This window comes from Sinocyclocheilus rhinocerous, unplaced genomic scaffold, assembly GCF_001515625.1.
Source record: "Sinocyclocheilus rhinocerous isolate Xijiao unplaced genomic scaffold, SAMN03320098_v1.1 scaffold389, whole genome shotgun sequence".
Taxonomy (NCBI): Eukaryota; Metazoa; Chordata; class Actinopteri; order Cypriniformes; family Cyprinidae; genus Sinocyclocheilus; species Sinocyclocheilus rhinocerous.
In genome coordinates, this window is record NW_015652151.1 from 142,782 (window position 1) to 158,107 (window position 15,326).

Consider the following 15,326-nt stretch of genomic DNA (forward strand, 5'->3'; position numbering starts at 1 on the left):
AACTGTACCATATTAAACATTTACTATATGTATATATATATATAAAATGTATATTTATACATTTAATATGAAAATGTGTATATATAATTTATTTATATTATAAAGATGAATTAAGCTTATTATTATCATACACAAATATATCCATTTTAATTTAAATGTTACGTTCTTTTCCAATTAATATTATAATATTTGTATATTAATATAACAACTTTTTTTTTGTTTGATGATGTCAAGGTTTGGCTAGTTAATGTACTATATTAAACATTATGCACATTTAAAAAAAAGATTTAAATGTATTTTTTATTATAATATTCATGTATTCATATAAAAATGTATATAAAGTACTTATTTATAATATAAATTAATTGTATTATATTTTATGTTCTATAATCATAATTGTGTACAATGTTATAGTTTACATATTATACATAAATATTTAATTTATTTTTTATTTGTATTATGTGTATACGTTAATATGAAGATCTAATTTATTTATAATATGTGACCCTGGAGCACAAAACCAGTTTTAAAGGGGTCATATGATGCGATTTCAAGTTTTCCTTTCTCTTTGGGGTGTTACAAGCTCTTGGTGCATAAAGAAGATCTGTAAAGTTGCAAAGACTAAAGTCTCAAATCCAAAGAGATATTCTTTATAAAAGTTAAGAGTCAGCCACGCCCTCCTAAAACGGCTCGTTCTAACACGCCCCCACATGTCTACGTCACGATGTGGGAAGATTTGCATAATGCCGCCCAAATGTTCACGCAAGGAAAGAAGGCATAAGTTTGATTCTCGCTGTAGTATTGTTGTTGCCGCCACCATGTCATGAAGACGCTGTGTTTCGTTGTGAAAGCGAAAATTTATATATGTTAGTTCATGTTCTATATTATATTCATTATCATATAAAGTAGATTTTGTTATATGTTACATGCTATAATTATACATATTTAAAAATGATATATAATACTTACATATATATATATGTATGTATTTATATTTTTAATTTATTTTAAACGTTTACATTAGTATAAATATCTGTGTAATTTTATAATATAAATACAATTATTTTATGTACTAAATTGCATTCGTTATTGTTTATGTAATAATACATATTATTAAAAAAAAAGTTCATTTACACTTAAGTAAAAAAAAAAAAAATGTAAATAACAGTTTGTTTTGACGTAAGACCAACCAAGCATGCTCCTGCTTTATTATGAGCGCCAGGGCTTTGGCAGTGTATATAATTTTTATTTATTTATTTATATTTTTTTGTTGTTGAGCCCTTTAAAGCACTATGTAACTTTTGGTGCTCTAGCGGTTAATAAACAGAACTGCACACATCCCGCGGAAGAACATTCCATCCGGAGCTACTTCTCTAAGTTTATGTCTATGGCGATTCACACAGGTATGTGTTACTCCGCAGCGGTGACGACCCGACCAGGCTACAATAGTCCAAATATAAGTACTTATTATAAGTGTACCGTAGTGATTCGGAATAAGACAAAAACACGGTTTGGAAGATGAATTCATGATGTACTCGCTCATTATATACATTTTGCAAATTTTGAACACAGTAAAAGTTACATAGTGCAGCTTTAAAGTCATAAATTGGACTTAGGCACTAGTGATGTTTTTGGGACTGTGCTCGTTCTTGTGGTGTCATCCATTAATCAGAATTATAACATCCTTCTCCTGACATTAACAGCACACATGGCTCAAAAAAACAGTGCCCAGAACTGCGAATGATAACAGATCTTTTTATCCATTTTCTTGCATTGCACAGCACTATGGGTAAAGCACAGTCAGCCACCCGCGAGAGCAGTCTGTGATGGTTTGTTCACTGAGAATACTGTAATACTCCTCTCCCGTTTTATACGAGTCGATATGAGCCAGTTTTACGTCTCCCATCGGAAGCGCTCGGGACCAAACGGTTTGTTTTGACATAACAAGGCCGACCCAGCGTGCTCCTGCTTCATTACGGCGGCCCACTGTAAGCTAACTTCAGCACAGCAGATGTCCTGCGGCGTCTCCTAAGGACTTCAATGCATCTGAGCTGGCAGAGTTCAGCGGGCAAGCGTGGAAGCCAAGTGAAGAAACGCTCTCCAATCCATTCACTCCGTACTACATACTCACTGCCGGCCTCAGTTTTATTTAAACGTGTCAGACGGGCCAGCAGACTTCATTTTTAAAATTAATGAACACTCTGAATAAAAGCCGCGGTGCCACGTAAAATTTTGCAGAAACAGGCGTGTTTTAAAGTTTGATGTTATTAGCAGCCTCACGCTGAGAGGGTTTTATAGTGAGTTTCAGTGTTCTGTCTCTCTCACTCACTAACAGTGACACGCGGCTGAGCCAGCAGTGTTTCTGAGGAACCAACGCTTGTGTTTCAGTAGCATGACAGTAGCATGAGCTCTTCATATAGCTTTTCCCTTAACAAGCTGCTTTTTCCCATGAATTGTGTTAGCATGAGAAAACCTGAAGTCTCGCTCTATTTCTGTCTCACTCAGGGTTTGATAAAGTAATACAGTAACTAGAAAATACGGTTTAATTTTCTGTAACAAAAAAGTGTGTATTTCTATCTATCTGTCTATCTGTCTATCCGTCTGTCTGTCTGTCTATCCGTCTGTCTGTCTGTACTGTCTGTCTGACGTTCTGTCTGTCTGTCCGTCTATCCATCTGTCTGTCTGTCCGTCTATCTGTCTGTCTGCCTGTCTGTCTGTCTATCCGTCTATCCGTCTGTCTGCCTGTCTGTCTGTCTATCCGTCTGTCCGTTTGTCTATCTATCCATCTATCTATCTATGTATATCTGTCTATCCGTCTATCCGTCTGTCTGCCTGTATGTCTGTCTATCCGTCTATCCGTCTGTCTATCTATCCCATCTATCTATCTATGTATATCTGTGTGTATGTATGTATTTCAGTTTTTCTGCTTCAAAATTTCACATTTAATTCAATGTGTTACATAGTTTCTTTGTGATATTTGTGAAAAAAGCACAAAAAAAATTGCCACACAAAATAGATTTCAGTGATATGGATTTATGTATATAAAAATAAATTTAATTATTTTCAAAATTATTATATTTATTAACAATATAATACATAAGCAATAATGAATATAACATAATACTTAACATTTATTTATATTATAATATAAATTACTTATGAAATATATGCATTATAAATGAAATATATAAATATTGCATCTTGTTTATAGCAAAATATATAGTGAAATGCTGCGTTTCTGACTCAGTTTGATACATATGGGTGTTATCAGTTGCATTTAATGAAATTATGTTGTGCAATAATAAATACTGCTCTGATTTCAGAAATGAATTATACCAGCTGATCACTACATTTGTTACAATATTACATAGCTACTTTTTTAGGAGCTGCTTGTATGGCCAACTCCTGTTTTCATAAACTACTACTTTACATTCCTTAACACTGCATATGTTTACGAGGTGGTAATATCATGCATTTAACCTTATAATGAATGAATGAGTGAGTGAGGGTGTGCATGATCATACCCACATCCCTGCTGATGTGAAGCGAGACCATGATGCCTTGCAGCAGTGAGTGAGTGGGCGTCTGTGTTCCCAAGGTAACCAGAAACGAGGAAAAACACAAGCTGAACCGTACAGGACTGTATGTGAGATATAAACCCTTCTGCCACTGAGGATGTGCCTACTATCTGTGTCTCTATATACAGTATATGGCACTGATTGTCTGACCCTTTTTTCATTTGCTTCCATTCATGCACTTGCTGTAAATGTACTTAATCTGAACAATGCTTCTGTCTTCAGAAACGTTACTGTTGGTCAAATCAGCTCTCATTAAGAAGACTGAATCTGTATTATTAGTCCTGTATTGTATGTGAGATTAGCATCCAATATTATAGTTTGTTGATAATAGTATTTTTAAGATTTACTATTTCTACACTGTGAAAGTGAAAAAAAAAGTGAAAAACTGTAAGTAATGGGACAGTTCATGTAATTTTATAGTGAAGGTGTCTTATAATTTACAGTGAAAAAATCATTATGCATGCTTTTTCGGCTTGATATTTCTTATTTTAATTTATTTACATTTTTATTTTTAAATTTGTCAAATCATTTATTTATACGTTTTTCTTTGTTTTCAGTCTGTTATTGCAGGATAATTGATTTAATGTCTCCAAATGGCTCCTAAAAACAAAACAAAAAACAAAAACTCTGGTTTGTTGCTTTCTGTGTTGCTCAGACACCCTACCATTTTCCTTTTAAAGTTAATGTTTCTTAGACAGAATAATCAGTCTAATAATCTAAAACATGGCTCAGCTGGAAAACTAGTTATTAGAAACACAGACTTTACCTGTATGTTGTTCTCCCAGCAGTATGTGAGTGTGAGCGCTGGGGGAGACGCTCGTCTTTGATGCCCTTTACTGATCAAATGAATGATGGGAGATTGGATGGTATTGATCTGTTTCCATGAGATGAGCAGATCACATCATTCATGGGTAAAAAAAAAAAAGAAAATAGACGCTCAGAGCCAATTTATGCTATTTTTCTGGAAGCTGTAGACTCAGGATAATTGATTTAATGTCTCCAAATGGTTCCTAAACAAAAAACAAAAACTCTGGTTTGTTGCTTTCTGTGTTGCTCAGACACCCTACCATTTTCCTTTTAAAGTTAATGTTTCTTAGACAGAATAATCAGTCTAATAATCTAAAACATGGCTCAGCTGGAAAACTAGTTATTAGAAACACAGACTTTACCTGTATGTTGTTCTCCCAGCAGTATGTGAGTGTGAGCGCTGGGGGAGACGCTCGTCTTTGATGCCCTTTACTGATCAAATGAATGATGGGAGATTGGATGGTATTGATCTGTTTCCATGAGATGAGCAGATCACATCATTCATGGGTAAAAAAAAAAAAGAAAATAGACGCTCAGAGCCAATTTATGCTATTTTTCTGGAAGCTGTAGACTGTAATTTTGTTGGAGAGTAATTTTGTTTTAGTACAATAGCATGGCACTAGTTTATTTGTGTTCAAAAGTAGAGTTTTTCCATTAACACTCTCAGAAAAGCCACTCTTGCGGTAACCTTTCAAAAAGTATTAGTATGTACCATCTAGCTACTAATAAGTACATTTTAGCAACTAAAATCTATTTTTAAGGTACTAATGTCTCATGTACTGAAGAGATAGAGAAATCTCTCATGTAGAGAAATATGTCATGTACTGTAAAATAATGTTTTTGTTATTAGTATAATAATAATAATAATTATAATAATTGTTTGTTTTTAACTAAATTTAGGCTATTACTGTTGTTGGAAATATATTACTGTTATTACAATTGTACTGTAAAATTAGAAGATTTATAATAAAATAATATTTTTATTTTACACTACAAGTGACAACTAGATAGTAAAGTTTGTAGACAAACTTTAAGTTGGCTTGCAAAAACCTAGCCAGAAATTTTGAAGTAGTTTTAAAAGCTTAAAAGTTTGAGGGGTTTCAGTTTGAACTAATTTGAAGTAGTTTTAAAGTTTTGAAGGCAATACAATCTATCAGAAAAATATATAGATACATAGACAGATATATAGATAAATAGATAAGAAATAGTAAACTAGCATGTTGCTAGCATGATTAGCAAGTGACTAGTATGTCGCTAGCATGATTACCAAGTTACTAGCATGTCGCAAGCGTGTTTCCAGCATGATTAGCATGTCGTTAGCATGTTGCTGGCATTATTAGCGAGTAACTAGCATGTTGCTAGCATGATTAGCAACTGACTAGCATGATTAGCAAGTTACTAGCATGTTGTTAACATGATTAGCAAGTTACTAGCATGTCGCTATCATGTTGTTAACATTATTAGAAAATGACTAGCATGTTGCTAGCATGATTAGCAAGTGACTAGAATGTTGCTATCATGTTGTTAGCATGATTAACAAGTAACTAGCATGTTGTTAACATGATTAGCAAGTTACTAGCATGTCGCTATCATGTTGTTAACATTATTAGAAAATGACTAGCATGTTGTTAACATGATTAGTTAATGACTAGCATGACTAGCAATTAACTAGCACATCGTTAGTATGATTAGCAAGTTACTAGCATGTCGTTAACATGTTTTTAACATGATTAGCATGCCACTAGCATGATGCATGTTGCTAGCATGATTAGCTAATGACTAGCAAGTAACTAGCACGTCGTTAGTATGATTAGCAAGTTACTAGCATGTCGTTAACATGTTTCTAACAATATTAGCATGTCACTAGCATGTTCCTAGCATGATTAACAAGTAACTAGCATGTTGATAGCATGATTAACAAGTTACTAGCATGTCGCTAGCATGTTTCTTACATGATTAGCATTTTTCTAGCATGATTAGCATGCTACTAGCATGTTGTTAGTACGTTTCTAGCATGATTAGCATATCGCTAGGATAGATAGATAGATAGATTAGAAGTATTAGATAGATGAGTTTGAATGGATTAGAAACAGTACATAGAAGGGAAGTCAGATTGTGTCTAATGGGCTTCAGTGTGTTTAGATTTGAATTTTGACAGTTGGAGTTTGAATAGTCTCGGCTCATTTGAACATTCCGTCAATGTAAGTCTGTGGGATTTTTATGATTTTTAATCTTCAATTTTATGAAAACTATAAGTCGGATCAGTCTGAAAAGATATAGCAACCCGAGTCCGATCAGTCTGAAGAGCTGGGCTGAGTTTGGTGGTTCTAGCTTGAAAGCTCTAGGAGGAGTAGCGTTCAGAAATTTTAGTCTCATAAGAATAATAAGAAGCTTAAATAGCAGATCAGTAGGTTGGCTTTCTCAAGAATGTATTAAACTCATTTTAATCCAATATGACTGACTTTATTCTGTGGAAAAAAATATTTACATCAATTTAGCTAAATACTAAAGCTACATTCAAACCCTGACAATAGAATTAATTCAAAACTTGAATAATGAACTGATTCAAAACTTTAACTTGAATGATTCCTTCACGTGAATCCGTTCAATTCATCGGTTTAATTGAATGACTTCAAAATTTGAACAATTAATTTATTCAGAACTTAAATGGGAATGATTCATTTATGTACATCAGTTCAAACTGTCCGTTTCAACCGATTAATTCAAACACTGACAATAGAATTTACTAAAAACTTTGCATTGATTCAGACCGTTATAGTTCTCATTTCAATGTAGCTTTAGAGTGTATTTTACTATGAAAAGCTTAAAGCATAAAATTGTCACCGGTCAGAATTGGCCATAAAAATAAGAACAAATGCCCTCATATACAGTGACCCAAAGAAGTCAAGTCAAGTCACCTTTATTTATATAGCGCTTTTAACAATACAGATTGTGTCACATACAGTGACCCAAAGAAGACTTAGAAGAATAACAAAGAAGAACAATTAAGCCATATAAGTTTTCTAATGCAATGCAGTGACATTCAGACGTCTCTAAGTGTGACTTTAATGCATGAAAACTTCTTGGGGTCGCTGTGTGTGTCTTGTATGTGAATGTCTGCATGCAGCAGCTCATTAGAGAAGAGTCTCTGTGGCGGTTCTGATGCTCTCAAACTCTGCACTGGAGTCTCAGTAGAGCTACTGGAGCTATTGTGCAGCACATTGACGCCTAATGGGCATTTCATGAGCAGCGACGTCTGTACTATCGCCTGCTAATGGCTGCATTTGGGAGCTATTAATGGTAAACATTTTAAGGCGAAGCAGAAACGCATTGGTGCGCAGTTTTCCTCAGAGTTTGTAAGTCGTCCAAGTTATTTCTCTTTGCTCATTAGGTTTTTATGTTCAATAGTTAGGGAACATATTGTCTGTTACAAATGTGATTTTTCTTGTATTTCCTGTGGCTTTGTGAGCAGAAATATTGAACCTGCACAGTAAAAAAAAAAAAAGTTTGCAAACGGTTGTTTTTTTTCTTATTTGCAGGAATTATCTTGTTTTTCTTACACTGTTTAAGAAAGTGCTGTTTTACTGTAATAAATACATTCATTTTTCATGCATTCCTAAAAATCTCTGGTGTTTACAAGCATTTTTATGATTTGACGGGGAAGGTCAGGCATGGAGGATGGCGTATAATTAGCCTAATTTAACCGTATATACACATTTTAAAAGGTAAAGCATGCCATTTCTGTGCTACTATTTGCACCAAACATACATTTAAAGTCATCTGGGCATTACATGCATACAGTATTTGCATACTTCATACAATATGCATACTGCAGTAATGGTAATATGCAATGCATGAGTAGAAAGATAGTATGCTATTCTGAGCATAGCCCGTTTTATTAAAGGGATAGTTTACACAAAAAAAGGAAAAATAAATTTTTCTTAAGTTGAACAGTAAAGAAGATTTTTAGCTAAAACCATGTTCTTTGGTAAATCACAAAATGTCATAAAAATCATAAAAGTCAATGGCTACCAGCACATTAAGAGTAAAACAAAAAAAATCAGGCAAAACAAAATCAGGCTAAAATTAGTGGCTCCTGACGATATATTGAGGTCTTATGATTGGTCTGTGCAAGAATCTGAACATTATTTGCATCATCATTACCTGTAATCCAGAGCCTCAGGCAAACAGGCAATCTGATTCTTTTCCGTGAACTGATTCTTTTGGACAGTGCATTTCAATTACAATTCACCAGTTTGCAAAAACCAGCATCATAGGAACAGATAGACTGGTGTTTTGGCTCATTCCGAGTCGGAGACTAGTTTAAAAGTGAGTTTTGATTAAGATGGTTCAGTCTGATTTGGTGAACTAGTTCATCAAGATCACTAAAAAGAACCGGTTCAAAAGAATGATTCGTTTGTGAACCGTACATCACCTTAAACCATTTGTCTGAGGCTCTGGGTTACAGTTAATAATTATGTAAATAATGTTCAGTTTCTTGCACAGACTGATCGTTTCACTTCATAAGACCTCAATATATCATCAGGAGTCATGGGTATTAATTTTGTGTTGCCCAATGTGCTTTTTTTTTACTCTTAAAGTGCTGGTAGCCATTGACTTGCATTTTATGAATCACCAAGGACCACAGTTTCAGCTAAAAATCTGCTTTACTGTTCAACTGAAGAAAATTAAGTCACCTACATCATGGATGGCCTGAGGGTGAACAAATTGACAGCACATATTTATTTTTGGGTGAACTGTCCCTTTAAAAATTCAAAATGGCTATGCTATCACTGCTGCAGAAACAAATCAATTATATAAATGCACAAATATAAAACCTGATGTTTTTAAAGAAGCATAAAGCTCAGGAGGAACAATTGTATTGTAAGCTTTCCGCTCGTGTCTCAAGAGAAGTGCCTGCGACTGAGTTAATGAATGAAAACATCTCATTGCATATGCAGCTGGGTTAATTACATTCAGACTGGCAAGGATGTTTCTGACGGATGGATGAAGGGGCGGAGCCTCTCTTCAAATATTGATAAGGGCCGTGTTTTCAGTCTTATATAATGACAGCGGACTTTAACTCAGTGGAACAAACTCGCAGTGATTCCAGATGAGCTCGGGATGTGTTTTTATTGATTTCAAAAGCCTCGATGCACATAAATTAAGCTTTGGTGTTCGTTTAGACCGGTCTGAGCTGGAATGAGTGCTCGATGAGTTGGTCTTAAACTGACGATAATTTATTATTTACCCCCCTGTGTCAGGGATTTCAAAACGTTTTTTTTTTTTCTCAGATAAACACCTTAGATGTAAAATAGTTAATATTTCAATAATTTAATGCCACATTTCATGTTTATGGTTCTCTGTTGTCGGTTAATGGTCACATGACGTGCAAGTTAATAGTTAAGATATTTAATCGTGTTTTATTATATAAAAGTGTTTTATTGACTGTGGACAAACCTCTATATTTAAACTCCTTTTGATTACTGTAGTCAGTGCAAATTAAATTTTAGACACTCAGTCAAACTGAATAATAATAATTTATTTTTTATTTATAATTTATTATTATTATTATTATTATTATTATGTTATATTTTTGGAAATATATTGTATTGTAAAATAAAAAATCATCATCTTTATTAATACAATTATTATTAGAGGTAGTAAAATATTATATTCATTATTATTAGTAGTAGTAGTGTTAGTATTACTATAATGTTCTGACTAATATATTACTGCTGTCAGAAATTGTAAATTATAAATGATAAAATTGTAAAAAAAAATTGATGGCAATTATAAGAATTGTATTTTACTGTACTTAAAATACTAATTTATGTATTAAATTCTTTTTTTCAGTCCAATATGACTTACTTTTTTCTGTGGTACATTAATATTTGAGATATTTTTAAAAGGGGACTATTCCTTTAAAGTATATAAATGAATGATTGGGCTGATTTAGCATCATGTTGAATGTCTGAATGTGTAAAAAGGCCAGTGTTTTATCTATATCTGTTGTTTTTTCATTTCACAAGAGCGTCATAGTCCTCGCATTTCTCACAGGTGATTTGAAGTCTTGAATTGTATGAGACAGTGAAATTGTCACTCAAGCTCAATGTTTTGATATCTAAAGGCAATGCAAACTCTCTCCTAGATATTAAAGTATCTACATTGTACAAAATTTGCATCTGAAACAAAGTAAAAACGACGTACTGTATATAACGCCCTTGACCTCACTGATGAAATAGTCATGACCCGTCTCAGCTCAAGCAGACCGCAGTTCACATCCAAGAAAGCCTTTCTTCTTTCTCGTTTCTGCATGGAAACGTCCAGAGTTGGGACAGTTTTACGGTGAGGCCGTATCCGAGAGTTCAAAGCCGGCCTCGCACTTTGATGTGAAACGTCAAAGAAATGTCTAGAAGGCACCTGCCGCGCCGCTTCAGCCCCCGGCTCTATTTACAGAAAACTCCAGCGCAGCGTTTGCCATGCATCGCTCTCATCAGGTGTGAGATCATATTCCTCTCAGTAATAACAGTTACTGTCAGGAGTAAATGGACTCGTTGTGCGCTGATGTTCAGCCGTCAGAAAATCCCTGCATTTTACCTTCAAAAGTGGTTTGATAGCTCACTAAAAAATGAACATTGTCATTATTTATTCACCTTCATGTCATTTTAAACCTGCACACTGTTATTTTTCCCGTAGACCACAAAAATAGTATTTTATAAATAGAGATATTCTTTATAAAAGTTAAGACTCGTCCATGGCCTCCTAAAACGCCTCGCTCTAACACGCCCCCACATGTCTACGTCACTGTGTGGGAAGATTTGCATAACGCCGCCCAAATGTTCACGCAAAGAAAAAAGGTGTAACTTTTATTCTCTCTGTAGTATTGTTGTTGCCGCTGCCATGTCGTGGAGATGCTGTGTGTTTCGTTGCGAAAGCGAAACTACTTTGTTTGGTCTTCCAAAAGAGGACACGACTAGAAATCAGTGGTTAAGTTGTATTTACAACACTGTTCCAGAACACTTCAACCCAAATATTCAGATGTGTGCAGCGCATTTTATTGTAAAAATCGACGCGTTTCAGAAAGGCGGGGCATAGAGGAGAAACAATAATGTACAGTATGTGGAAAATAATGTGTTTTTTTAACCTTAAACCGCATAAACACATTTCATTACACCAAATACACAAAATAATGTTCTTTATAGCAACGTCATATGACCCCTTTAAATTAATTAAGTTAAAATAAGATTATTGGAGTACTTTTTACTTCATAAAATACCATTTTACTTCAATACTGTTTTGGTCTGTTTCTTTCTATTTTGAAAATTCATGTTTAATGTAATGTGTTACAACATTATTATTATTTGTGAAATTTACTAGCAATTTCTGAGTGAAAATTGTCATCACCTTATATATATATATATATATTTATTTATTTATTTGTGTGTGTGTGTGTGTGTGTGTGTGCTTGTATTTCTGAAGTCATATGATAGGTTTGTGAGAGGAATAGAGACACATTTATTTGTTTTTCCTGAAAATCTTCCCTTGCATAATCAAAGCTGCATGTTGCAAAGTGTTATTTTAAAATCTGTGTGATACTAGTTTTATTAATATTTTGAATTAGTTTTTATTTTTGTTTTCCATTTTCATTTAAATTCTAAAGTTTCACTTTTGTAATGCCTGTGTAGTTTTTTATTCATTTTTATGATTTTTTTCCCCCCAGTTTTAGATATTTAGTTAATCTATGAGAAGTGTTTCCTCATGAAGTAAAATAAGTTGAAGATTTTTGTTTAATATTTCATTTATTTAAATTATTCTTGATTTTAATTCAAGGGATTTTTTTTATGCTTTTAATTAATAACACTGGCTGCAGGTATTCCTTTTAGTGGATGAGAATAAAAAATCTATAAGCAAATACTCCCAGCAGACGTCTTGCACTACGTTATGCTGTTTTTATCTGGCTTACACTTCATGTACTGCAAATATTGTTGGCTCTTGTGATAAATTGCTTGTGATGTTCCTCGTTCTCGGGTCTCTTTGGATAAAAGCATCTGCTAAATGATTGAATGAAAATGTTTTTCACACTGTTAGACTAGTGCTACATTTTAAGATGTTGTGCGAAGTTAAAAATAGAGACGCGACTCTCATAATCTGATCGATTTCCAAGTGAAATAAGATATTTAATGAGAAAATCATTGTGAAAAGTGGACATTATGTGCCAGAAGTCAGGTGGAGGAGATAAAATATGATCAATCTTATCAAAGTGCACAGATGAGTAATTCAGTGTTGGTTCTGATTTCTCTGAGCGTCTCAGAGGAAGCGTGTAGTGACGTGTTTCTTCAGGTTGAGATGTGGTGGATTTGAAGACTTTGTATTAGCCTCTTCAGTGCAGCGCTTAGTGAAGAGGAACAAGTCGAAATGTTCCAGAGACTCTGTGTTCTCCACCTGCCTTCAGTTTACCGTGTGCTGATCAACACAAAAGCTCATCTCGTTCGGACATTATGTGCCAGAATGATGAGTCAGGTGGAGGAGATAAAATATGATCAATGTTATCAAAGTGCACAGATGAGTAATTCAGTGTTGGTTCTGATTTCTCTGAGCGTCTCGGAGGAAGCGTGTAGTGACGTGTTTCTTCAGGTTGAGATGTGGTGGATTTGAAGACTTTGTATTAGCCTCTTCAGTGCAGCGCTTAGTGAAGAGGAACAAGTCGAAATGTTCCAGGGACTCTGTGTTCTCCACCTGCCTTCAGTTTACCGTGTGCTGATCAACACAAAAGCTCATCTCGTTCTGACTGTGCAGCTGAGAATTTGCTTCTAGAGCAGATGTTTGACGAGCTTCATTTTGCAGTGTATGTGGGTATAAAATAAAAGTTAACAGTAACTTGCTTTCCTGTAAAGAATATTCCTAATAAAGCAAGTAACCTTTATTTTAAACCCACATACCTCACACATACTGTACTTACAGCTACAAAGGCAGCTATTAAATATGATTAAAATAATCATTTATAAAATATTTTTGCACAAAACAGAATATGACAACATGACAGTATAATGTATATAAAGGAAAGAAAAGAACTTATGAGACATACAAAAGAAAGGAGAGAAAAGAAAAAAGACAACTATATTAATAAAATATAGTGTATTTTATATAGAAATATATAGAAAATTTATGTTTCTAATAAAACAAAGTAACTGGTGACCTTGCATTCTATTTATGCACCCTTTATAAAAATGTAAATCATTTAAAAAATATATTATATTTTCATATATTTTCATATCTAATAAAACAAAGTAACTTATGACTTTTTATGTATATAATTCTTATTTTGTTATGAATAATAATGTAAAATTTGTTTATATATATACATACAGAGTATATATGTATATATATATATTTTTTTATTTAATATTATTTATTTTTTTCAGAGCAGGTAAGAAATATATTTGACAAATTTTCTCAATTCACACTGGATTAGCAGGTGCTACAAAAAGCACATTTTAGACCTCATTGCGTGGCACGTATTGAAATGCGCTGTAGTTGCGATGGGATTTCTGTGGGTCTAATCGACTCTGCAGGACGCCGGGTTCAGATTGCCAATTTCTCGCTCACAAATGACTTCGCTCTGATCTCGCTGTTCGTTCTCTTGTGTTTTCTCACAAACGCATGGTTTTACAGCGGCACGCAAGTCTGAGAGCAATAAATGCTTTTATTTTGCACTCTTTTCTCACTTGATACATTTTGATTGCAAATAATATCATTTGAGTGAAAACTTTAAAAATGCACAGAAACAAAAGTCTAGCTCTAATAGGACAATGCAATTTGCATTACATAAATGTCCCTGTTTAGAAGTATAAGAAGTGAACTTTGAGGAGGATCATATTGTGCAGTTAACAGTCAGGCTTGAGGAGAAGAGTCGGTGTAAATATTTCATGTGTGCAGTCCATTGTGTTTCTGCTGTCGCTCTGCATCTGTGTGGCTCTCCATCGACTGTTAGAGATGGAGCTCTTTCATCATTTGGCCACATTACCAACAGACCGGCTGGACAGAATGGACTCTGCCGTTCTCTCGTGTGCAGACAGATGCCAGAGCAAAGCTTCACACGCCGCACCTTAAACACCATACCATCATGAGATGATCCCCAAAACCACAGCACTGAGTAACATGCTCGTCAACACAATAGCAAAAGTTAAAAATGATCAATTTGACCCAGTTATTTAGGCTTCCGGTATGTTTCAATTAAGAAAGCATTGCTTTTTAAGTCATTTGTACACTCTTAGAGAAAAAGGTACAAAAGCGGTCACCGGGCGGAATCTTTTCAAAAGGTACAAATATGCACCATTAAGGTAGTACTGTGTACAGTTTAGGGGTAAATAATGTACAGATGTGTATCTTTTGAAAAGGTACCACCCCAGTGACAGCTTTTGTACCTTTTGTCTGAGAGTAAGTCACTTATGATTACATTTCACTATTACATAATTTTTTGATTTTCTATAATATATTTGTATAAAATATTGATTCAAAGTAGTCCCCAAATATGATATATGGAAACAATAAAAAAGGGAAAAATATTGAAATTTTTTAAAATTATATTCATATAATAATTAAATGAATACATATATCTCGAAGTTCTAAATAAAGATTATTAGAGAGAGAGAGAGAGAGAGAGAGGGAGATAGAAAATACTGTCTAATACTATAAATATTAATACTATCTATATTACATTACATAGTTTGGGGTCAGTAAGATATTTGAATGGTTTTTGAAAGAAGTCTCCATATACTCACCAAGGCTAAAAAATATTTTTATTAAGTATGTTTCTATATTTAATTTTCGTCCTTCTTAAACTTTATAAATTGTATTTATATAACTCTCGCTTTGTTAATATATATATAATTAAGTATGCTATGTTTTTTTTATGCATTTTAAATGTTTACATTTTTA

At 33.8% G+C, this 15,326-nt stretch overlaps 1 long non-coding RNA gene across 1 annotated transcript in view; it reads left to right on the plus strand.

Moving 5' to 3' along the window:
- The first annotated feature begins 1,497 nt into the window (after positions 1 to 1,497).
- The window catches only part of LOC107713855 (uncharacterized), a 24,766-nt gene continuing 10,937 nt past the window's right edge, over positions 1,498 to 15,326 (plus strand). The window contains exons 1-2 of the long non-coding RNA XR_001636938.1: positions 1,498 to 1,598; positions 8,356 to 8,365. This is a non-coding gene — a long non-coding RNA (uncharacterized LOC107713855). The remainder of the gene's footprint in view (positions 1,599 to 8,355; positions 8,366 to 15,326) is intronic.